General features: G+C 33.1%; 1 protein-coding gene across 1 annotated transcript in view; it reads right to left on the reverse strand.

Annotated features, from left to right (window-relative positions):
- The window catches only part of LOC149414042 (uncharacterized), a 121,881-nt gene that overhangs the window by 70,535 nt on the left and 25,127 nt on the right, over nt 1–26,219 (reverse strand). The gene's annotated exons all lie outside the window — the stretch shown is intronic.

Below are 26,219 nucleotides of genomic sequence, written 5' to 3' on the forward strand. Positions count from 1 at the left end.
CATTAAAATACCAGTAGAATAATGACAGTACCACCTGACGCTTGTGCTCTAAAGATTGAAGTATTTTGGAGCGCCAGATCACAGGTGTTTAGAGAGCAGTTTGAAATGTAGAAGAAGACACGAATCAAATCATTATTTCTTGTAAAATGAGGCGTACATAATGAACAAAGAAAGAAGTTCGAGGACAATGTATAACTTGGAAGTGAATGGTTACAGAAATCAAAGACGCCCTAGACTGACATGGCACGATCAAGTGAAAAAAAATACTTAAAATGCACCAAGTTGACAGGTACACTAGATTTGATAAACACTGGTCTTAGGCAGTCAACTCTTAGATCAGCAACATCATCAGCTGTAGGCAGACTGATGGAACCTAAGCGCAAGCCAAACACTAAGTTTGGTGATCGCGCTTTCGGAGTATCTGGGCCGAAGGCTTGGAATAAACTCCCTCCGAAACTAAGATCCATAACAAGTCCAACAGAATTCAGGTCTAAACTAAAAACTTACGTTTTTAAGCTGTCATACCCTTAAATTAAATATACCACTCTTGAGAGAAAATCCATTTATATCCAATTATACAATTATGTTCTAAATCCTGTATCTAAATTTCGCTAATAAACAATTAGTTAATGTTAATTAAGTGTTAATCTCAAGTGACCTAACACATAAGTATTGTGCTGTATATTATCTCCATATATAGTTAGTAATAACATAAATCATTGTAGAAATGTATTATATATTTGTACAGCGCCCTTGAGGTGATTTTGCACAAAAACGGCGCTACATAAATAATCCAAATATTTTGAACACGCCAACTCACCAGAGATCAAATGGGAAAATAATTCACCGACTCCAGATATTTTCATATCAGAGGGTTCGGCTCGGTAGAACTCCTAACAGGGCCTATAAATCCTACTGATCCCTCAACATAAATATTTAAAAAATCTTTCGTAATCCTACATGTATTTAAAATGACTGATTTTTGCATTTTTATAAATAATTTTTTTTATAGCTTTAATACGCCTAAATTTTGAATGAGAGAGCTAGGTATAATGCCAGTAGCCGAAATAACAAATGGTAATATTTTTATAGTCTGAGAATGCCAAATTCTTTTTATCTCATTTCCTAAATCTGTGTATTTTCTTATTTTTTCGTAGATTTATGAAAATTACAGGAATTTGGAATAGCGACATCAATGATATAAGTTAATTTTTTTAATTTTGTCATGTAAAACTACATCGGGTCTATTATGACTAATCGTTCAGTCTGTTCATTAAAATTTTCTAAACCAAATTCATTTTTTAGTTTATAGATAGAATACAAATAAAATAATAAATATGGTACTATATTACGGCAGTCAATTATTTTTAAAACTTGATTGTGCCTAAATGTATACTCGGACAGTGCTAATACAGAACATCCCGATATAATATGTTCTATAGTTTCCGGAGAAGCCAAACATTTTCTACGCGCCCCTGAGGTGATATCTCACAAAAGCGGCGCTATACAAATTGTCCAATAAATAAATAAATCATCAATTTGATTTGTATCTTTGACATAAATCATAAATTTGATTTGTATATTTAACATAAATCATCAATTTGATTTGTATATTTAACATAAATCGTCAATTTGATTTGTATCTTTGACATAAATCATCAATTTGATTTGTATTTTTAACATAATTCATCAATTTGATTTGTATCTTTGACATAAATCATCAGTTTGATTTGTATCTTTGACATAAATCATCAATTTGATTTGTATCTTTTTTTTATTTATTTTTATTATTATTTCCACAAAACATTACTCCAAACCTTTGACAAGTCCCCGATCAACGGCGGGTATATGTCCGCTAGTATACATATAATAAAACTTAAATATACAGAATCAGCGTTTGATGATCTACATAATATTTTAAACTAAAGTTCCTTATTTCACGGAAACCAAACAAATTGCTTTAGGGCAGTTATTTTAGAAATTAGCAGAGTGAGGCGATAAGAGTTTTATAATAATAAACCTCTGAACCTTTCTACCTTTCGCCCCACCCTGTCCCCTTTATTTAGTCCTTCCCCTAGCCCCTCTCCCCTCGCGGGGAATACCGCAAAACACCATCGACGGAAACACACTTTGCGAATTTTCATTAATATTTTAACATACAGGAAAATATAAATAGTTATTGCAGACAGAATACGGTACTACGGTAAAACGCACACCAGGGAAAGATTGTTTCGGAGAATTTGAACAATTCATCAAATTTCAACGTTCATTTTCGGGTTCTATGAAAGTCCTATTCAAGTTCTGTTATTATATCATTATAGGTTAGTTGCTTGACAGAAATGAAATAATAACTGAACTTGAAAAAATCTTTCACAGAACTTGAAAACTAACTTTTCCGAAACAACTCGTCCTAACAGATGCAATAATAAACGGATGATTTGTATAGCGCTGTTATTGTGAAAACTCAAAGGCGCTTACAGCACGTTTTAAATATGTTAAATTTGTTACGACAGTCTCAACTACTCCCAATTATCTGGAGCCAGTGAGACTGTGAAGTGTCATGCTATTCAGATCCGGTCACCAAACACGGCTAAAGCAATTTCAAGCAACAACGTTTTGAATGAGTGGCGTCATTCACCATAATACAGGGTTTTCCAATAAGAGGTGTTATTTTGATATTCAATCGTAAAAGATCAATGGTTTCGTTGCTTGTGTGGCACGTAGCGCCGCCTTGTTGAAAATAAACGTTGTCCAGATCAATACCATCCAATTCCGGCCATAAAAAATCATTAATCATCTCTCGATAGCGCAATCCATTCACCGTAACTGTTGCTCCAGCCTCATTTTCGAAAAAGTAAGGTCCAATGACTCCGCCGGACCATAAACCGCACCAAACAGTCACACGTTGAGGAGAGAGAGGCTTTTCAACAATAACTCTAGGGTTTTCCGAGCGATGCGTCAATTTTGCTTGTTGACGAAGCCACCGAGGTGGAAATGGGCCTCATCACTCAAGATGATTTGCATTTGATTCACTCAAGTGAATTTTAATAATTTCAATGCGTTGTTGAAGCGTGTATCGTTCCATTTTTATCAATGGCGTAGTTTCTACTTGTCAAATGTAAAAAAATGACAGCTTCAAAAGTAACATCTACCGAAATAGCGGGCTATTCAAAATAACACCTCTTATTGGAAAACCCTGTATTGTAATTTTTTTAATGAATTAATTGTGCGACATCCGTATTCATAGCCAAAGATCGTAACCACTCTCTCACGGAGATTGTCTAACTCTGCCCACTCAATCAAACAAATCTGTGATCTCTTTGAACGGTGAGTTCTGGCTTAATTCAATTTGCACAGCTTTGGCGTCTATTGAAATTCTATGTCTTTTGGTTCGACTCTGATTGGTAACATAATTTATATCATGCGCTATCGAGCTTTAAAATATACGGCGTACATACTCTCAGTATCGCCCTGCTGAAATACCTACCAATATTGCTCATTTGTGAATATCGCACAAGAGTCCCAACTGCACTGGAGCCAGTGAGATAATGGCAACCCCAATTGGGGTTTGTTGTGCGACCGAAGGCAGTGGGGATGGGAAGGAGGAAGGTGGGCAAGTGCCTCGCTAATCAGATTTGGTCACCAAACATAGCTAAAGCCATTTCAAGGGCGATACTGATAGCATCTTCAACTCTGGAACCTGCCGCAAATAAAATTAATATTATTTTACCCGCGACCTTCGGATTGCTAGTTGACCACGGAGTATAACGTTTTATCCAGGCACTTTCCAACCTTGCACTTCTTCATCTCCTTCGCCTCACAACTCAAATCAGTAACAACAGCGAAGATTTTTTTTTTTTTTTTACAAAAATGGTGCTATAAAAATTTCAGTAATAATTGTTGTCATCCATTCTGACAAATTCCGCTCCGAATGATTCCGACGGTTGGTTTCTGCTATCAACGGGCGCGAAGCACGCCAACCTACGATAGGACAGCCACGAGGCACGTGTACAGGGGGGACTAAAAAAACAAAGAAATCGACAAATTTGTCGATAATTTAGTCGACCTTTTTACAATTGTTTGTCGTTTTGCGTTAATTTGTTGTTTGGTCTATCCCGAAATAGGAGATATGTTCTGCTTCATAATTTTAAATGGTCGATTTATTTAAAGCGATTTAGATTAAATTAAATTGTTTTAAATAAATAAATAAATATCATTATTTTTCGCGTAATTATAGTTAACAAATATGATTGTGTTTATTAGTGCATATATTGCATGTGTATACACATCCCACAGTAAAGTTATCCTAGCCAAATGTCACTGAGAAACAGCGCTATGTTTTATCTAGGCCTGCTTATTGTCTTATAAAATTATATTATTATTCTTATAAATAAAATAATTAAATAGTATAAAACAATCTTGTCTGTTTGTGCGCTCAGTTCTTATAAACTACGCAACGGCCGTTGATACGTTTTCATTATCATTTAGAGAAGTTTATATATTAAACACATGAATTTTATATTTATAAGAACTCGAGAAGTCGATTTTTTGTAATCAAGTAGTAAAAAAATATATATTTTCGGGCGCTTACATTGCTAACGCTGGCTAAACCTTATGAGATACATCAAAATAATGTACTACGCAATTGTATATCTTAAAAGAGCCTACAGAAAAGTCTTTGATGGTATATTTTAAACAATGACATTGACTGTACTGAACTTCTGTCCCTTATTAACTTTAAAGTACCTTTGAGACGTACACGACATACAGTGCTATTCCGCACGCTAAATTATAAAACAAATGCAGCATCTAATTCGACAATTAACCGAGCTCTTCATACTCTAAATAATGTTTGTCTAAGCTTTATTCGGATTCACTGCCCAAATTCAAACGTGGCATCTTGTCAATAAGTTCAACTATTCAATGCGCATACATACAGACACACACAAACACTCACACATACATTACACACGTCACACACACGCCTATTAACTACACAAGTCACCTGGTAATTAAGGAATAAACATACCACTTAGCAGACATTACAAGGAAACATATCATAGGTACCCAACTTGAAATATATTGTTTATACTCTGTAAATCATGTACTGTTTGTTTCTATAATATAAAATGAAATAATTATAATAATGTCTCTTGAGTATAACCCCCAGCAACGCCGGGTATATGTCAGCTAGTTTTTAATAAGAAAATTACAACAATTATTGTGTAGCTTTAAAAACAAAATTATTTTAAAAATCTTACCATTCATAAATCTTAACTTCTTTTCAATATTTTATAAAAAGCCATTTTCTAAATCTTCTAGTAATTGTTTGGTTTCGGTTGCCTCCTTATTGTACTTTTTAAAATGTCTGCTCAGAAGATTCTCATTTCTGAGCACAAACTGCCTACTGTTTTATATTATGTTTTTAGTTTTAATATTCTTGTTTTGTCCTGTAATGCTGTTATTGTTATTCTTTAAGTTTTAAGTTTTTTCATCACTTTGTATAAACAGTATAATATTTAGTGTTATAATATTAGATCTGTTTTGGGTAAGGCACACTGTAGGAATAATTTTAACAACATGACCACTAATACTGAATTACCGTTTTTAAGTTTGTTATAGTAAAGCGCACTTGAAGTGAAATGACACTAAACTGCGCTATATAAATGCAATGTTATTATTATTATTAAAGGAAAGTGGATGACTTGTAAAGCGCCGTTTATATGCAAAATCACCTCAAGGGCGCTGTACAAACTTATAATACGTTTCTACAGTGATCTATGTTATTACTAACTATTTATGGAGATAATATACAGTACAATACTTACCTGGTAGGTCACTTGAGATTAAAACTTAATCATCATTATCTAATTGTTTATTAGCGAAATTTAGATACAGGATCTAGGACATAATTGGTAAATTGAATATAACTGGACTTTCTCTTAAGAATGGTATATTTAATTTAAGGGTATGACAGCTTAAAAAGGTGAGTTTTTAGTTTAGACCTGAATTCTGTTGGACTTGCTATGTATATATATATATATATATATATATATATATATATATATTATATATATAATATAATATATATAATATAATGGCATAAAATAATTGTTTGAGGTAAAATTAGAATGTACGACTTGGAAATGAACGGTTGAAGAGATAGGCTTACTGAGAAAGACACGGCACGACCAAGTGAATCAAATAGTTATTACAATAGCCAGCGCCCTTGAGGTGATTTCTCACGAAAACGGCGCTATATAAATTAGCCAAATATTATTAAATATTAATAGAATAATTTTATTTCCACTTTCAAAACGCACCCAGTTGTAGAATTCACTACCTCAAAACTTTACTCTAAACCATTTATAAGTCCCCGACCAACGCCGGGTACGACAGCGAGTTCAACATAAAACAATTAAAATAAAAAATAGTTTTATTAAAACCATCATTTACAAACTAGCCCCAGAAGAGGTACATATTCAGAAGATATTGGTTTTTGTAACGGTCCCCAAATCCGATACTAAATTTCACACCAATAAGCAAAAAGCTATTTTCATTTACAGCGCTGCAAAATACTCTCCCAATACATTTCAATATACCTTTTTCCAAAGTGACTTCAAATTTACCAGCCAACATGTTACATAGTCGATACCGGCATTATCGCCAGAGTTTCAAAACGAAACTCGCACCTCAACTCGACGCTTTAAAAAATAATTATTTTAATTATATTTTTAAGAAATTCTGGTTGAGATTAACCTGGCAATATTTGTTGAACATATGTTGCGTCTGAAATGGTGAAGACCTCGTCTTCACAGCAGTGGAAACCAACAGCTTTTTGACCGCTCGGCTATTAATTTTACTATAAATTTTTCCTTATTTATGAAGATGACTTCGATAAGGCATTAAAAGTGAGACTAAGTATTCATGATTATTATTAATTCTAGGGTGTTATTTTCCTTAATTAAATTGATATTGAAGGCCAATTTGACTTCACTGTGTGATATTGAAGGTAATTCTGACTTAATTACGTGATATTGATGGTCAATTTTTCTTAATTGTGTGATTTGAAGGTCAATTTAAATTAATTATGTGATATTGAAGGCCAATTTGACTTCACTGTGTGATATTGAAGGAAAATCTGACTTAATTACGTGATATTGATGGTCAATTTTACTTAATTGTGTGATTTGAAGGTCAATTTAAATCAATTATGTGATATTGAAGGTCAAATTGACTTAATCGTGTGATATTGAAGGTCAATTTTACTTAATTGCGAGATTTAAAGGTGTATTTGACTTAATTATCCGATATCTACATCTTTTATAATACTTAGTTTATTTGTACACCGATAACTTTTCTATTTAGTTAATGTGATATTTTTGTATTAATTCAGATTACTTTAACCTAATTTGATGTTTTTATCATATAACTTAATTTATATACCAGCTCTCTTGAGGTGATTTTTCACTAAAACGGCGCTATAAAAGTTATCCAATATCTTTATTATAATATGCCAGTTAACAGTTTCCTTTTAACTAAATTTATATAGTTTTTAAGTCGATTTTAGAGAATTAAAGAGACATTCAATTTAAAACTTAAATATAAGTTGAAACAAGGAAACAACTAACAAATTTTTAACGATATCAAAGTTCTTTCGCTCATAATAAACAACTAAATACTAACCGGTTTCGCCCCGAGACTTCAACTTTATTTTTAATATATTGAAAAAATATATTCCCGAAATTCGGAACATACAAAATGTGGCAATGCATTACTAAATAATTCATTCTTAAATATTAACAGCAAGTAGATTATTTTGGAAGTGTTTACGTCTACGTACGCACCAATACACACATTCATAAGTATGGTAACACACCTTTAAAAAGTGATACAAAGTTATGAGAGAATAACTAGCATTAAATCTCATTTAAATAAAAATCACATTGAAAAAACGTGTGTACAAAAAAAAGGTGTTAATTCAATAAAAAAAAAATAATATTGCTTAATCTATTTTAGAATTGAAGCAGTAGATTCCGCCAGTGTCCGCCCCGAGGGACACCGGCGGAAACGACGTTCAACTTCGCAACCGAATATTTAATAATAATCTTAATATATAACACAGCGTCTGTTTGTGTTCGCTAAACTAGAAAAGCAGTCGAACTGAAAACTTCAAAGTTTGTTCTTATTAGTGCCAGGAGTGTTTAGGGATGTAATGTAGTTTTATAACAGTAACATTGTGGTATACATAAATAAATGGTGCAATAAGTCGGACACGCCCGAGAAACACATTATCAGTAGCGAAGCTACAAATAATATACAGTTGTAATTATAGTGATTTGTTTTTGGGGTATTATTAATTAGGGCATATGTGTAATCTGATGATGGCCCTGATGATGGACACTGCAATGCTGTCCGAAACGTTGGCTAAAGCAGGAGGTAGCGCAACACGGCATAATACCCCAAAAACTAACCACCATAATACTTTTGGCCGTGAAAATCTCAGATCATACCTACAGATTGAATATTTTTTAATTAAATTCCATCGCAGTATAGCACAGATATACAGAATGTTCGGAGGTAAAGTGCACACACAACTTTGGGAGGTAATTCTATGTGATAGTACAAGTAAAAAAGATAAATGACTTTTTTTGAAATGCCAACTTTTTGTGGTACTTTTCAGGTAAAAACCTAAAATTGGTCTGCCTTAAGGTTCTTGAATTATTATTACGCTATTGCTAAACCTACCGTACGGCGACCAAGCGCTGACGTTCCGTCAGTCTAAATTGCCGCACTTCGTGTCAATAACATTGTTTTTCGCAAAGTATCTGATAATTCAATATATCTAGCCGTGTTTAAGAGGAAGCTATAAGCCAAACATGTGTATATTCTTGGTATACCTTATATTGTAGGTAATAGGCATTAAAATCGCTTGACAAACGGAGTCTAGAAATGTTCGATTTCAAGCAAAAAACTGGTTTTTATTTATTTTGTAAATAATTTTACGAGAAAGCAAAAAAGTTAATCAAGTGAAACTGTCACAAATAATCTTAGCTATAACAGAATTTTTTTAAATTGTTTCCTTTACGCGTTCATACATTGCTATTGAAAACATATTTTTTTAGTACTACATTTATATTTTTTATTGAGTAATTTATTATTTTACTTGTATTCTACTCAAGCGAAACGATAGGAAAACTTTCAATTTAAGTAAAGCATATTTTTTGGTATTCATAATGTACACCAATTCGTTATAAAGATTAATCAAAATAGTGATTTGGCATTAAGCTTCGCCTTAACATTAAAAATTTGATTGTTTTAATCCAAACTTGTTAATATCTATAGTGAGTATTTATCTTAGGACGGGTTGTTTCGGAGAATTTGAACAATTCTTCAAAATTCAAAGTTTCTTCAAAGTTAATTTTCAAGTTCTGTGAAAGATTTTTTCAAGTTCTGTTATTACATCAGTTCTGTCAAGCAACTAGCCTATAATGATATTATGACAGAACTTGAATATGACTTTCACAGAACCCGAAAATTAACGTTGAAATTCCAACATTTCTTCAAATTTCAAAGTTAATTTTCAACTTCTGTGAAAGATTTTTTCAAGATCTGTTATCATTTCAGCTTTGTCCAACAACTAGCCTATAGTAATATAATAACAGAACTTGAATAGGACTTTCACAGAAACTGAAAATGAACGTTGAAATATGATGAGTTGTTCAAATTTTCCGAAACAACCCGTCCTAAGTGTTCATTTAAAGACTTACTTGAAAGAACATATTTATTAAGTGTGTGTTTTCTCCAAAGAGTTACCTTTAACAAGTTTATTTGTTCGTAAATTTAATAACTGTGACAATGTCCGGCAGACATTCATTAGCTACATGGAAAATGGACATTTTGAAAAATCGTTCAAATAATCAAAAGCAATGACATTAGTAAGTACGGGTAGATTAAGAGAATTTAAACAATTCATCAAATTTCACAGTTAATTTTCAAGAAATGTGAAAGGTCTATTCAAGTTATATTATTATTTCAGTTCTGTGAAGCAACTGGTCCATGTTGATATAATAACAGAACTTAAATAGGAATTTCACAGAACTTGGAAATTAACTTTGAAATTTGATGAATTGTTCAAATTCTCTGAAACAACCCGTTCTAAGTGATAAAACAGTTAAGGCGATGCACTACGTCATGTAATATTTTTAATTGAGCCGCTATCAATAACAACCCTTACATAGATGGCGATAAGGTTTAAATTCCCGCTTAACACCATCCGCCTGTTTTGATATATGCAAGAAAACAACATGGCCAAAAAGTGCCTTTTATTTTATTTTGTGGATGTTCAGGCATAAATATTTAATTTTTTTTCGATCATTTTATAAATAACTTAATTTGCCACATTATACAATAAAATCATAACCGAAAATGGGTTTGTAAGTAGGACATTTTGAACTTTAAAGCAGTTTTCATAGGCCTATACATTATTTTTTTCTGGGCTTATAAAAAGACTAATCTAAAAAATACTAGATTATTTCAAAGGCTAAGATGTATTCTACTCGCAGTATTTAATTAAAGCATCTGAAACATTTCTAGGCGACCAAATTTTCAAACCAAAAACAGATGATTTTGCGTTACTACGTAGGGCATCGCCTTAAATAATTTGATCGTTAAAAGTGTTACTACATTTTATTAATTTTGGTACAATTCTCTTTTGAATTTGGTTTAAAACATACAAATTGTAGCATAAAAACGTAACAATGTTATTGTTTAAATGCGTTTCAATGGATGCGGGCCATTTATAATGTCGCCACATCGTTCTCGGCAACTTCACAGCGAATTTATCGAGTAAGTTTGTCCACACACTAAGGATTTTTATTAGGTATATCTTTTTGAATGGGAAAAAAAGTTGTTGTATATTTTTACTCTTACCATCATGTAGAATCACCTCCAGAAGTTAGTGCACTTTACCCCCGGACACCCTGTATAACTTATTCGCAGTAGAGTATTGGTTGAGTTCATTTCTACCACTGAATTTATTATATATTACTAATGTAATGAGGAATACATCTGGTAGTTAGTACCAGAATTTAATAAATTATACATATTAGAAATATTGCTTCCCATGTAGATTTGAATGGAAACCGATTGTTATATTAGTTGCACAAGGTTCTAACTAAGAAAAATGAGCTATGAATGCAAAACCATTTATTTTGCTTATTTATTGTATGGCGAAGTTTTAACATCAAGTTATTAAAGCTTCCTTTTATTTTACATGGTTCTAACATCACTTCGAACCTTTTACAATTGCCATTTTGTTTGTATGTGATGGTTGGTCGTTTTTACGAGGCGCTGTATAGTTCGTTACTTTGGTTGGAAAGGGTTCTAACTTCGCCTGGCTTGAACCTTATGCAATGAATTATTATTCCATTTTAAAGGAAGATATTTAAATATAACGTGACCCTACCTTGGAATGGCATTAGGGAAATGTAGTTAGAACCTTATGCAATGAATTATTATTCCATTTTAAAGGAAGATATTTAAATATAACGTGACCCTACCTTGGAATGGCATTAGGTAAATGTATTTAGAACCTTATGCAATGAATTATTATTCCATTTTAAAGGAAGATATTTAATTAGAAAGTGACCCTATCTTGGAATAGCATTAGGGAAATGTAAGTAGAACCTAATGCAATGAATTATTATTCCATTTTAAAGGAAGATATTTAATTATAACGTGGCCCTACCTTGGAATGGCATTAGGGAAATGTAGTTAGAACCTTATGCAATGAATTATTATTCCATTTTAAAGGAAGATATTTAATTATAAAGTGGCCCTACCTTGGAATGGCATTAGGGAAATGTAGTTAGAACCTTATGCAATGAATTATTATTCCATTTTAAAGGAAGATATTTAATTATAACGTGATCCTACCTTGGCATGGCATTAGGGAAATGTAGTTAGAACCTTATGCAATGAATTATTATTCCATTTTAAAGGAAGATATTTAATTATAACGTGGCCCTACCTTGGAATGGCGTTAGGGAAATTTAAGTAGAACCTTATGCAATGAATTATTATTCCCTAGCAGGTTGCAAATGGTTATATTTGCATGTTTGTAAGTGTTAGGTAAACGTCCTGATATTTTTTTAAAATATTAAAATACTTTACTTTTAAAAGGTTGAACCTCAAAATCAGAAAACAGTAAAAAAAATTAGTGTAAATAAATGAAGTGAGAAATTTTCTTTGACACTTCATTTCTCATAACAAAGTAAACAGAAGTTGTCCGTGTCCAAAATGACGTAATAACGCCACCGACTTAATACCTTTTAATTCTAGGTCATTTAGAACGATCTCTGTCTCTTTTACACTTGTCTGACGTCGTTTTTCGTAATCCAATTTGATATCACAATTTTAATAACACACATTTTGTCAACACAGTATCGCATCTTCATACATACGCACAAACTTAGATTACACATCTGCTCTGATGATGGACGCTGCAATGCTGTCCGAGACGTTGACTAAAGAAGGAGGTAGCGCAACACGGCATAATACCCCAAAAAATCACTATAACATTTTAAAAGTTCAAAATACCTTTAAGTTGAGGCAAGTCCGGTTGGCTACTAGCAAATACAAGATGAATTCTCGGCGCACTAGGTGTTAAATCAATTATTTAAGCGATACATCGATAAAAAAATCTGGAATATAACTTTGCCACGCTAGCATTAACACATTCTCATATTGATCTGATTCAAATATTACTGGCTTTCTCCCTTCAAGGGTTTTCTTGGCTAGGTGAGTTTATATATTCACTGGCTGACGTTTACCCGGCGTTGCTAGGGGTTATCCTTAAGAGATAGACATATACCATGGCAGATAAATCTGTAGACCTTTTTATGCTGTACAATTCTGTAACACATTATTTTGTTGTATCTTCTAAGGTTTAGCCAGCGTTAGTAATATAAGCGCCCAAAAATAATTATTTTTATGACTTGATTACAAAACATCGACTTTTCTCTACTTTCTAAAAATATAATATGCATGTATTATATATGTAAACCTTCCGGAAGAAATTCTCTAAATGATGGTGAAAATCTTGTTTAAATTAGTTGGGTAGTTTAGAAGAAATAAGCGCACAAACAGACTATATTACTATTTTGAGATTTTAAATTGGCAAATTTCAAAATTATATGGAAGATTGATAAGGCTCGATAGAAGAGAAGTTATTTGTGTTCTAGAGTTCCCACTTTTAGAGCACAGAATCGATCTAGTAATTTGAAGAATCAATCAAGTCAATTTATAAAAATGTGTATTTAGGAAGTATGTTCTAGAGAGATGGGAAGGCTGACAGAGATATTGAAACAAGGGGAAATGCAGGTTATTCCGTTAATGGAGGACTGAACGCAGTTGGCGCTAACTAAACATTGTCCAAAGAAGCTAAGCTAGCAGTCCACAATGGACTGCTGGTACCTACCCTGATGTATGGAAGTGAGGCATGGAACTGGCAAAGAAAGGATGAAAGTAGACTGAATGCTGTAAAAATGAGATCCCTGAGGCGTATGTGTGAGGTAAAACCATGTATGATCGTGTGAGGAATGTGGAGATCCCCAAAAAGTGCAAGGCTGATGTAAGCGTAATGAGTAAGATTAAGAAAGGGACGCTTAGTTTGGGCATTTAGAGCGAATGAGCGAAGATAGGAGTATAAGGAGAATATATGACGCAAATGTGAATGGTAGCGGAAGTCAGGGACGCCCGAAGAAGACATGGCACGACCAAGTGAATCAGATATTCGAGTAGGGTCATATCAAGAGTTGTTTCATTCGCATTCATATATACTCTTCTGTTATTATGATTCTTGACAAAACTCTAGTATTTGATAAACTTGATCGTGCCATGTCTCCCTCCCAGTGAGACTATGACATCCCTCATATTGGGGCACGATGTTAGGCTAGGAAAGTGCCTAGTTTTTCAGATCTGGACCCCAAACATGGCTAAAGCCATTTCAAGCAACATTTCAATTCTGAACGGCGATCTTACACCAGGGCGATACTGAGGGTATCTTCCACTTTAGAACGTGCCGCAAGTATACTTAGGCGTACGCCGGGATTAGAATCCGCGACCTTCGGATTGCTAGTCGATAGTCTTACCCCTCCGTTAAAAAAATCCGTTCCTTTCTATCTTACTCATTAGATCACAAGATTTACCACACACACGCCTCAGAGAACTAATTCAGTCTAATTTAACTCTTCATCTGCCAGTTCCATGCCTCGCTGACATAAATAAATCAGGGTTGGTACCAGCACTCCATTGCGGACTGGTAATTTATAGAATAAATAATCGTCGAGTGAATAATATTGTACGTGAATTTGAATCTAAGTATAAATTACGTACATACGAGTATATCATATCAAACATGGATTGATAAGATCCGTTTACCTCCACAAAAGATAAAAAAATATTATTAACGTAAATTCAATAAAATGTCGCAGCTTACTAAACATAACACACACAGACATATAGACACACATCATGTTATGAATTTAATTATAGTTTGGTTCCAATGAAAAGAGTTCCAGTATAAACATTAACACAGATGTAATGTGTATTTTTTAGATTTTCGTTTTAATTTAAGGTGATGATATTTTGTTCTTGATTAATAAATTATTTTGTGTTGAAGATGGTAAATTGATTGTGGAAACAAGTTGCTAAATGGACATGGAATACTTCAATATGTATAAAAATGAAACATGTTTATAATAGAAACATTATCAGAAGCATGTTGACAGTACAAACATGTTGATAACATATATAAATATGTTAATAACTAATAAAAACATGGTGATAAATGGACAGTATGGTGATGACAATTATATGTTTATAAATTAAACATGTTGATAATAGAAACATGATGCGATCAGAAACATGTTGACAATAGTAACATGTTGATAGCAAATATAAACATGTTGATAAATGGACATTTTGGTGATCACATCAACATGACCATAGAAATATGTTTATAATAGAAACATGGTAATATCAGAAACGTGTTATTATTGCATGTAAATAATAGAAACATGTTGGTACTATAAACATGTAGATAATAGAAAAATATTGATAGTAGAAACATATTGATAGTAGAAAAATATTAATAATAAATTTAAACATGTTGATGAATGGACATTTTGGTGGTTACATCAATATGACAATAGAAATATGTTTATAATAGACACATGATAATATCAGAATCGTGTTGTCAATAGAAAGACAATAATATCAGAAACGTGTTGTCAATAGGAACACGATAGTATCAGAAACGTTTTGTAAATAAGACACGATAATATCAGAAACGTTTTGTAAATAAGACACGATAATATCAGAAACGTGTTGTCAATAGGAACTAGTATCAGAAACGTTTTGTAAATAAGACACGATAATATCAGAAACGCGTTGTCAATAGGAACACTATAATATCAGAAAAGTGTTATTATTACATGTAGATGATAGAAGCATGTTGATAATAAAAACATGTTGGTAATATAAACATGTAGATAAGAGAAACGTGTTGGTAATATAAACAAGTAGATAATAGAAACATGTTGGTACTATAAACATGTAGATAATAGAAACGTATTGATAGTAGAAAAATATTAATAATAAATATAAACATGTTGATGAATGGACATTTTGGTGGTTACATCAGTTACGGTTACAATAGACACATGATAATATCAGAATCGTGTTGTCAATAGGAAGACAATAATATCAGAAACGTGTTGTCAATAGGAACTAGTATCAGAAACGTTTTGTAAATAAGACACGATAATATCAGAAACGCGTTGTCAATAGGAACACTATAATATCAGAAAAGTGTTATTATTACATGTAGATGATAGAAGCATGTTGATAATAAAAACATGTTGGTAATATAAACATGTAGATAAGAGAAACGTGTTGGTAATATAAACAAGTAGATAATAGAAACATGTTGGTACTATAAACATGTAGATAATAGAAACGTATTGATAGTAGAAAAATATTAATAATAAATATAAACATGTTGATGAATGGACATTTTGGTGGTTACATCAGTTACGGTTACAATAGACACATGATAATATCAGAATCGTGTTGTCAATAGGAAGACAATAATATCAGAAACGTGTTGTCAATAGGAACTAGTATCAGAAACGTTTTGTAAATAAGACACGATAATATCAGAAACGCGTTGTCAATAGGAACGCGGTAATATCAGAAACGTGTTATTATTACATGTAGATGATAGAAACATGTAGATAATAGAAACATGCATATAATAGAAACATGTTGATAATAGAAACATGTTGATAGTAGAAACATATTAATAATAAATAGAAGCATGTTGATAATAGTAACAAGTAAAAAAAAGAAATCATGTTGAAAATGGTCAGACAGTCAAAAATGACTGCCTATGAAGTCTATATAAAGCCCGGAAAACGTATAAAGATATTTCACCGGCAGAGAATAATTGTATAGAATTAGAACTGTCGAAATGTGATGCGTCTCGGATTAATTAAAGACTATAACAAAAGTGGCATAACTTCATTTACACAATCACATTAAATATAAAATAAAGGTGACCCTGACACGAATCCCTGACAATGTAGAAACGTGCAGTCACTAGATAAAATACTGCATTCACTTCACACACAAAACTATGACATCTTTGGGTATCCCGTGTGGAGAGGAAACACAAGAGTTGTGTTATGAGACGATGTGTTCTCTGCCTACCCCCGCGGGAAACAGCGTGATGGTTTCATACATTTGTTTTATATCCACAGAAAGAAACGCTCGTAAATATAATTATTTTATTTACATGCAGTCACGCATTACATAAGTCATAAGATAGTAGGCTCTTTGGTAAGTAAGATACTTTCAGAATCTCCCTGGTGAAAAATCAGATGCTATTGGTAATAATAATAATGATTGGATTATTTGTATAGCGCCGTTTTCGCAAGAAAATCATTTCAAGGGCTATTACTTTATCAAAACACAGAAAGCACATAAAAACCTTTTGCTATCAACAAAAATACAACACTTATATTGAAACAACACTAATTTACTTACAACTAGCTGTGGACACTCTTCACTACTTTCTATAAATGTGTTAACCTGTAGGAAGAAATTCTCTAAATGATAGTGAAAACCCCTTTCAAAATACAACACTTATATTGAAACAACACTAATTTACTGATGTGTACCCGGCGTTGGTCGGACACTCTTCACTACTTTCTATAAATGTGTTAACCTGTAGGAAGAAATTCTCTAAATGATAGTGAAAACCCCTTTCAAAATACAACACTTATATTGAAACAACACTAATTTACTTACAACTAGCTGTGGACACTCTTCACTACTTTCTATAAATGTGTTAACCTGTAGGAAGAAATTCTCTAAATGATAGTGAAAACCCCTTTCAAAATACAACACTTATATTGAAACAACACTAATTTACTGATGTGTACCCGGCGTTGGTCGGACACTCTTCACTACTTTCTATAAATGTGTTAACCTGTAGGAAGAAATTCTCTAAATGATAGTGAAAACCCCTTTCAAAATACAACACTTATATTGAAACAACACTAATTTACTTACAACTAGCTGTGGACACTCTTCACTACTTTCTATAAATGTGTTAACCTGTAGGAAGAAATTCTCTAAATGATAGTGAAAACCCCTTTCAAAATACAACACTTATATTGAAACAACACTAATTTACTGATGTGTACCCGGCGTTGGTCGGACACTCTTCACTACTTTCTATAAATGTGTTAACCTGTAGGAAGAAATTCTCTAAATGATAGTGAAAACCCCTTTCAAAATACAACACTTATATTGAAACAACACTAATTTACTGATGTGTACCCGGCGTTGGTCGGACACTCTTCACTACTTTCTATAAATGTGTTAACCTGTAGGAAGAAATTCTCTAAATGATAGTGAAAACCCCTTTCAAAATACAACACTTATATTGAAACAACACTAATTTACTTACAACTAGCTGTGGACACTCTTCACTACTTTCTATAAATGTGTTAACCTGTAGGAAGAAATTCTCTAAATGATAGTGAAAACCCCTTTCAAAATACAACACTTATATTGAAACAACACTAATTTACTGATGTGTACCCGGCGTTGGTCGGACACTCTTCACTACTTTCTATAAATGTGTTAACCTGTAGGAAGAAATTCTCTAAATGATAGTGAAAACCCCTTTCAAAATACAACACTTATATTGAAACAACACTAATTTACTTACAACTAGCTGTGGACACTCTTCACTACTTTCTATAAATGTGTTAACCTGTAGGAAGAAATTCTCTAAATGATAGTGAAAACCCCTTTCAAAATACAACACTTATATTGAAACAACACTAATTTACTGATGTGTACCCGGCGTTGGTCGGACACTCTTCACTACTTTCTATAAATGTGTTAACCTGTAGGAAGAAATTCTCTAAATGATAGTGAAAACCCCTTTCAAAATACAACACTTATATTGAAACAACACTCATTTACTGATGTGTACCCGGCGTTGGTCGGACACTCTTCACTACTTTCTATAAATGTGTTAACCTGTAGGAAGAAATTCTCTAAATGATAGTGAAAACCCCTTTCAAAATACAACACTTATATTGAAACAACACTAATTTACTGATGTGTACCCGGCGTTGGTCGGACACTCTTCACTACTTTCTATAAATGTGTTAACCTGTAGGAAGAAATTCTCTAAATGATAGTGAAAACCCCTTTCAAAATACAACACTTATATTGAAACAACACTAATTTACTGATGTGTACCCGGCGTTGGTCGGACACTCTTCACTACTTTCTATAAATGTGTTAACCTGTAGGAAGAAATTCTCTAAATGATAGTGAAAACCCCTTTCAAAATACAACACTTATATTGAAACAACACTAATTTACTGATGTGTACCCGGCGTTGGTCGGACACTCTTCACTACTTTCTATAAATGTGTTAACCTGTAGGAAGAAATTCTCTAAATGATAGTGAAAACCCCTTTCAAAATACAACACTTATATTGAAACAACACTAATTTACTGATGTGTACCCGGCGTTGGTCGGACACTCTTCACTACTTTCTATAAATGTGTTAACCTGTAGGAAGAAATTCTCTAAATGATAGTGAAAACCCAAACCAAAATCCGTTGAGTAGTTGAGAAGAACTAAGCGCACAAACAGACTGATTTTATACTATCGATTCCCTAACGCAAAGAGAGAATGATTCAACAAGATATACACCACCACCATTTGGTGACTACATCTGAATAGCCAGGTACTTCCCGATTTTGTCTTTATTTTAACATTAGCTAACACTAACACCCTTGCCATAGGTCACCCCGAGTGGTTCGCCGCCAAGACTTAGACAATCCTCACCCACATGCACCCGGGCACCCCTGCTAAGTCACCAAACATTACAAATCACTTGGGTTGACATATTAGGTGCTAGTTATCCAAATAATTGTTCCCTGGGCGACGGCATTCATTCCTATCCCCACTTCCTTATACATCACATTTATTGATAACGTTAATACATTATTAACTAGGTGACGCGTACCCGGTGTTGCTAGGGGTTATCCTTAAGAGATAGACATATACCACCACGCACTTTTCTGTTGGCCTTTTTATGATATACAATTCCGTACTACATTATTTTGATGTATCACATAAGGTTTAGCCAGCGTTACCAATGTAAGCGCCCAAAAATATATATTTTTTTCGACTTGATTACAAAACATCGAATTTCATAGTTTCTAAAAATATAATATGCATGTACATATTATATAGATAAACCTTCCGGAAGAAATTCTCTAAATGATATTGAAAACCCTATCAAAATCCGTTTCGTAGTTTAGAAGAACTAAGCGCACAAACAGACAGACGAGGATGGCGACTTTATTTTATTCTACAGGTTTTCCAATAAGAGGTGTTATTTTGAATATCCCGCTATTTCGGTAAATGTTACTTTTGAAGCTGTCATTTTTTGACATTTGACAAGTAGAAACTACGCCATTAATAAAAATGGAACGATACACGCTTCAACAACGCATTGAAATTATTAAAATTCACTTGAGTGAATCAAATGCAAATCATCTTGAGTGATGAGACCCATTTCCACCTCGGTGGCTTCGTCAACAAGCAAAATTGTCACATCTGGGGCTCGGAAAACCCAAGAGTTATTGTTGAAAAGCCTCTCTATCCTCAACGTGTGACTGTTTGGTGCGGTTTATGGTCCGGCGGAGTCATTGGACCTTACTTTTTCGAAAATGAGGCTGGAGCAACAGTTACGATGAATGGATTGCGCTATCGAGAGATGATAAATGATTTTTTTATGGCCGGAATTGGATGGTATTGATCTGGACAACGTTTACTTTCAACAAGACGGCACTAAGTGCCACACAAGCAACGAAACCATTGATCTTTTACGATTGAATATCAAAATAACACCTCTTATTGGAAAACCCTGTATTTAGAGATTATGGTTTCCGAGAAAAACAACAACGTGAAATACGATCTCCAGTTTTTTTAAACAACATTTTTTAAAGCTATAATACATCAATTTTTATTAATAGCATGAATTAAATATATAATGTGCTTTAATATTGAAACTTCCTCCACAGGCACTAGAGTCAACCGAGCTAACAACTGAACCAAATCACGATTGGGTATGACCGACATTTATTTCGCATATTAACCGTTGTAACGTCCGCGTGTGTACGCGCGATTGCCACCAAAAGTTTATAGAACGCATTGTCATCGACAACGAGCTTACCTGCCGAGTTTCAGCTCGATCGGATGTCGGGAAGTGGGTTAAATTCCATTTGCAAGATTTTCATTCATTCGTATACGTATTTAAAATAGATTTATGATTTATGTTGACGGCATCTCACAATTTATTCATTTAAAGTAATACATAGTTACTTGCGGCAGGTTCCAGAAATGGCTTCAGCCGTGTTTGGTGACCAAATCTGAACAGCCAGGTACTATCCTACCTCCCTCTTCCCCGTCTCCTTTCACTCGCCACTACCTTCGGCCTGACAACATATCCAATGCGGATACTATTGTCTCACTGGCTCCAAACGGTTGTGAGCAGTTGGTATTGGAAATTGTATTTTAATAAAATAGAAGAAATCATGTATTTTATACCCCACAAACCAATACCAAACTAATGCAAACTCACAGTAGCTTTATTGGACCTCGCACTTTTAATCTATTACCAAAAAAAATTCAAGTAACAACTAAACTAGCGCAATACCAAAAATAATTAAAGTTGTGGCTTTACAATGCAAATGTTGAAGCATTATTCATTTAATTTTTACTTTTTTCTATTTTGTTTCTGCATAGTTATTATTATTTTATTTTGTGTTCTTTTAATTCATATATATTATCTTACAATCTTTATTTTTACTTTGATTTATTTTGAATATTCCCCTTTTAGCACAATCTTTTAGACTAACTTTAATTATAATCCTACCGTTTTTCTTTATTATGCTTAGTGCTTTTATTTTATTTTTACTGTTATATATTTTTAGGTACAAAAATCTAATGTATTAACTTATATTACCCACGCACAGGCTGCGCCTTAGTGGGTTCCCTTTCCTATTATTATAAAACTTGTAATGTGAAATATATAAATTGGGAAAAAATAAAGGAAATAAAAAAAATAATAAAAAAAATGAGATTTTCCATATGGGTCCCGATATAGTTTCGTGTAAAGCGCCCATTAGTTAGGAAATAACGTGTCAATGACAAACGTGGCGAGTGCGCGCGCAATGTCCTCAAGGTGAACTTGCCATCGTGCTCATGATCATCGGTACCTAACCACACTCTTGGAAGATACTAGGTACTAGGTACTCTCAGTATCGCCCTGGAGAACTTTCACCTCCTTAATCCCTTCACTCGCACAGCATACCTCAATTAGGGATGCAATAGTTCCACTGAGCAATTGGGACTCTTGTGCGGTATGTGTAAATATTATGTCGTCGTGGCTTTGTTATTTATACAAATTTGCAGTTTTATTCTGAAATTGATGAAATTTTGCACACTTAACGTTTAAAACAGGAGGAGGTCACCAAACTGCTCCCAACCGTCAGCAACGGAAGCCAGTGATACTATGGCATTCTGAAGGTAGTGGAGAGGGGAAGATGAAGGTCGGGAAGTACCTGGTTACTCAGAACTGGTCAACAAACGCGGCTAAAGCCATTTTAAGCAAAGTTTCATTTCTGAATGGTGGTCTTGCACCAGGGCGATACTGAGAGTATCTCTCACTCTGAAACCTGCCGCAAATATACATTGCATCTGCATGAGATTTCTAAAAACCACCCCACCAAATTTATAACGGAGAATTTTTAATTTAAGGCGATGCACTACGTCGTGTAATATTTTAAATTGAGCCGCTATCAATAACAACCCTTACGTAGATGGCGATAAGGTTTAAATTCCCGCTTAACACCATCCGCCTGCTTTGATTTATGCAAGAAAAAAACATGGCCAAAAAGTGCCTTTTATTTTATTTTGTGGATGTTCAGGCATAAATATTTAATTTTTTTTCGATCATTTTATAAATAACTTAATTATCCACATTATACAATAAAATCATAACCGAAAATGGGTTCGTAAGTAGGAGATTTTGAACTTTAAAGCAGTTTTCATAGGCCTTTACATTATTTTTTTTCTGGGCTTATAAAAAGACTTATGTAAAAAATACTCGATTATTTCAAAGGCCAAGATGTATTCTACTCGCAATATTTAATTAAAGCATCTGAAACATTTCTAGGCGACCAAATTTTCAAACCAAAAACACATGATTTTTCATTACTACGTATGGCATCGCCTTAAGATGAAATTTCGCACACTTTACTTTTAAAATAACTGTCTATAAGTCTACATCTGATATCGAAAAGCGTGTAAAGCTCGGTCAACGCCGGGGACTTCAACAATATAATATAGAAGAATTCACATACGCCTCAGGGATCTCATTTCTACAACAGCTTCTATAAAACAACAATGGATTTAAAACTTTCATCAATTAGTTTCTCTTTTGACCGCCTGCAAAGTTACATGTGTCGAGCACTGTTTGAATTGATTGTCTAATGTTTTTAAATTTAGAATGGTAATTTTAAAAATAGAACTTTCTTAGAAGAGGTAAAGTATTAATAATTTCAAAAGAGAAGTTACATTTTGACACACGTCATATTGCAAACGTTCCCATATCGCTTTATCTAGTGTAGATTCATTAGATTGCAGATAATCTGGCTATTATTTATATAAGGAAGATTGTTTTGTCACACAAATCAACAGTTTTATTTCGAGATTGATGAAATTATGTACTACACAAAACACTGTCTACAAGAAATCCACGGAAATCCCGGGCAAAACCGGGTAATATAGCTGGTATATTACATATCTTACCATCATACCTTCTTGAATATCTATATACATATATGTATCGTAATAAAAATAAGTTTGTTTTTTTACGGGTTGAATTTTTATCGATATTGTGCGTTAGTCTTGCGTGAAATCTGGTTCAATGAACTCAAATTTGCTTTGAATTTAAGTGTAATTCAAAGAAGCAATAAGATATCTACGGAGGATTGATTGCTTCCTTCCTAACAACCTCGCCAAATATCGATCGGGTAGGACCGAGATATTTCAGAGAAATGCTTATATGTCGGCGTGTTTGTGCGTAAATGCCACCAAAAAATGATAGAATGCATTGTCATCGAAGACGCGTCTATCTGCTATCGATGAACGGTTGAAAACAAATCTGGAGATTTTTTAATTTTTTTTTTTCAAATTGACCCAAAAAATTACAACTTTTGGCTCGATTTACTCGTAAACGAAAGCCAAAATCAAAAAAAAATATAATAGAAAATCTAATCGTGCTTTGCGGTGATTGGCTGGCCGTCGCCGTTCTGTATTTGGCCTGACTTCGCCTGGGCAAAGGAGAGGGGATGCGACGTAAATACTGGGTCCACGGCTTGCATTGTGCCCAGTACTCTACTCAAAATTTGATGTAGAACTTGGTTAACAGACAATATGTATAAATATTTCAATCAATCTGCTGTATAAGGGTTTCAAAATAATGTATATATATTTAAAAATGTGAATCAAGGCTTCGAATTCCATAAACGAACTTCTAATTCATGTATTTTGCATGTTAACCACGTTTAAATCACTAGAATATGTAAAAATTCATAATTATCCTTAGATATGCGTAAGTTTTTTTGTATTTTTTTGTAATGATATGTGAAAAAATATGTATATATATACATTTTTTACGCATAAAACATCAAGAAATAGCTTAACGCTGACTTAAACTTCAGTTTATGGAGTCGTGTTACAAAAACATGCTTCAATTTGATACAATAATTTTAGCGTTGAAGCGTGGTGAGTATTTTGTAAAAAAAATCATAGAAAAAAATTCTATACATACATTTTTAACGCATGTTTTATGCGATAATCAATAAATAGCACAACGCTGACTTTAACTTCAGTTTATGGCGTCGAATTACAAAAAAAGGCTATAATTTTTGACAATAATTTTAGCGTTGAAGTGTGGTGAGTATTTTGTAAAAAAAAATCATTGAATAAAATTGTATACATACATTTTTTACGCATAAAACATCAATAAATAACCGAACGCTGAGTTTAACATCAGTTTATGGGGTCGTATTACAAAAATATGCTTTAATTTAATACAATAATATTAGCACTGAAGTGTGGTGAGTATTTTGTAAAAAAAATCTTTGAAATATTTGTATTATTTTCGAAGATATAGCCGTTTAAAACAAAAACCATTTTTTACGAAAAGGTCGCTTGCTTTCGTTCACATTAAGCTTGTTAATTTAATTTATTGAAATAATATAATCTAGAAATTGGTTGGCGTAGTTTCCGCCGGTGTTCGCCGTATCTGGGTACACCCGACCCGCTGAATGCGCGAGCGGCCGGGTACACTCGACACATCGACTCATATTCCCAACAAACCGTTTATTATATATATTGTAATAAAAAAACAAATTTAAATAGCAATTCGCAATAGCCACGAAATCCGCGTCTGTCTGTTAGTGCGCTTATTTCTTCTAAACTACGCAACGGATTTTGATAAGGTTTTCACTATCATTTAGAGAATTTCTTCTAGAAGGTTTGCATACGTAAAACATGTATATTATATTTATAGAAAGTAGAGAAAAATTGATGTTTTATAATCAAGTCGTAAAATATATTTTTGGGCACTACATTGCTAACGCTGGCTAAACCTTATGAGATACATCAAAATAATGTACTACGGAATTGTATATCTTAAAAAGGTCTACAGAAAAGTCTACGAAGGTATATGTCTATCTCCTAAGGATTACCCCCAGCAAGGCCGGGTACACGTTGGCTAGTATTATATTTAAAAAAATATATTCTTATTAAGTGTCAGGAGTTTTTAAAGAGACTCTTAAATCTTGTACGAATATGTTCTAATTGATTTTTTCGTGTTTGAAATTAGTGGGTAATTAAAGAAATGAATTATTTACGATTTTTTAGGCAAGTTTGGAAATTATTTGTGAATTAATGGTAATTACTAAATATTAAAAAAATGCCTTTTTATTATGCAAATATAATATAAAAATATGATTTATAAAAAAGAACAATTTATATAGGTTTAAATATTTTTTTTATTTTTAAGGCGATGCACTACGTTGTGTAATATTTTAAATTGAACCGCTATCAATAACAACCCTTACGTAGATGGCGATAAGGTTTAAATTCCTTCTTAACACCATCCGCCTGTTTTGATTTATGCATGTTCACGCATAAATATTTAATTTTTTTCCGATCATTTTATAAATAACTTAATTTGCCACATTATACAATAAAATCATAACCGAAAATGGGTTCGTAAGTAGGAGATTTTGAACTTTAAAGCAGTTTTCATAGGCCTTATACATTATTTTTTTCTGGGCTTATAAAAAGACGTATCTAAAAAATACTCGATTATTTTAAAGGCCAAGATGTATTCTACTCGCAGTATTTAATTAAAGCATCTGAAACATTTCTAGGCCACCAAATTTTCAAACCAAAAACACATGATTTTGCATTACTACGTATGGCATTGCCTTAAACGACCGATTTTCGTTAGAAAACAAATTTGTCGTACACAAATTTT

This window comes from Hesperophylax consimilis, chromosome 20, assembly GCF_061612785.1.
Source record: "Hesperophylax consimilis isolate HC1 chromosome 20, BYU_Hcon_1.0, whole genome shotgun sequence".
Lineage (NCBI taxonomy): Eukaryota > Metazoa > Arthropoda > Insecta > Trichoptera > Limnephilidae > Hesperophylax > Hesperophylax consimilis.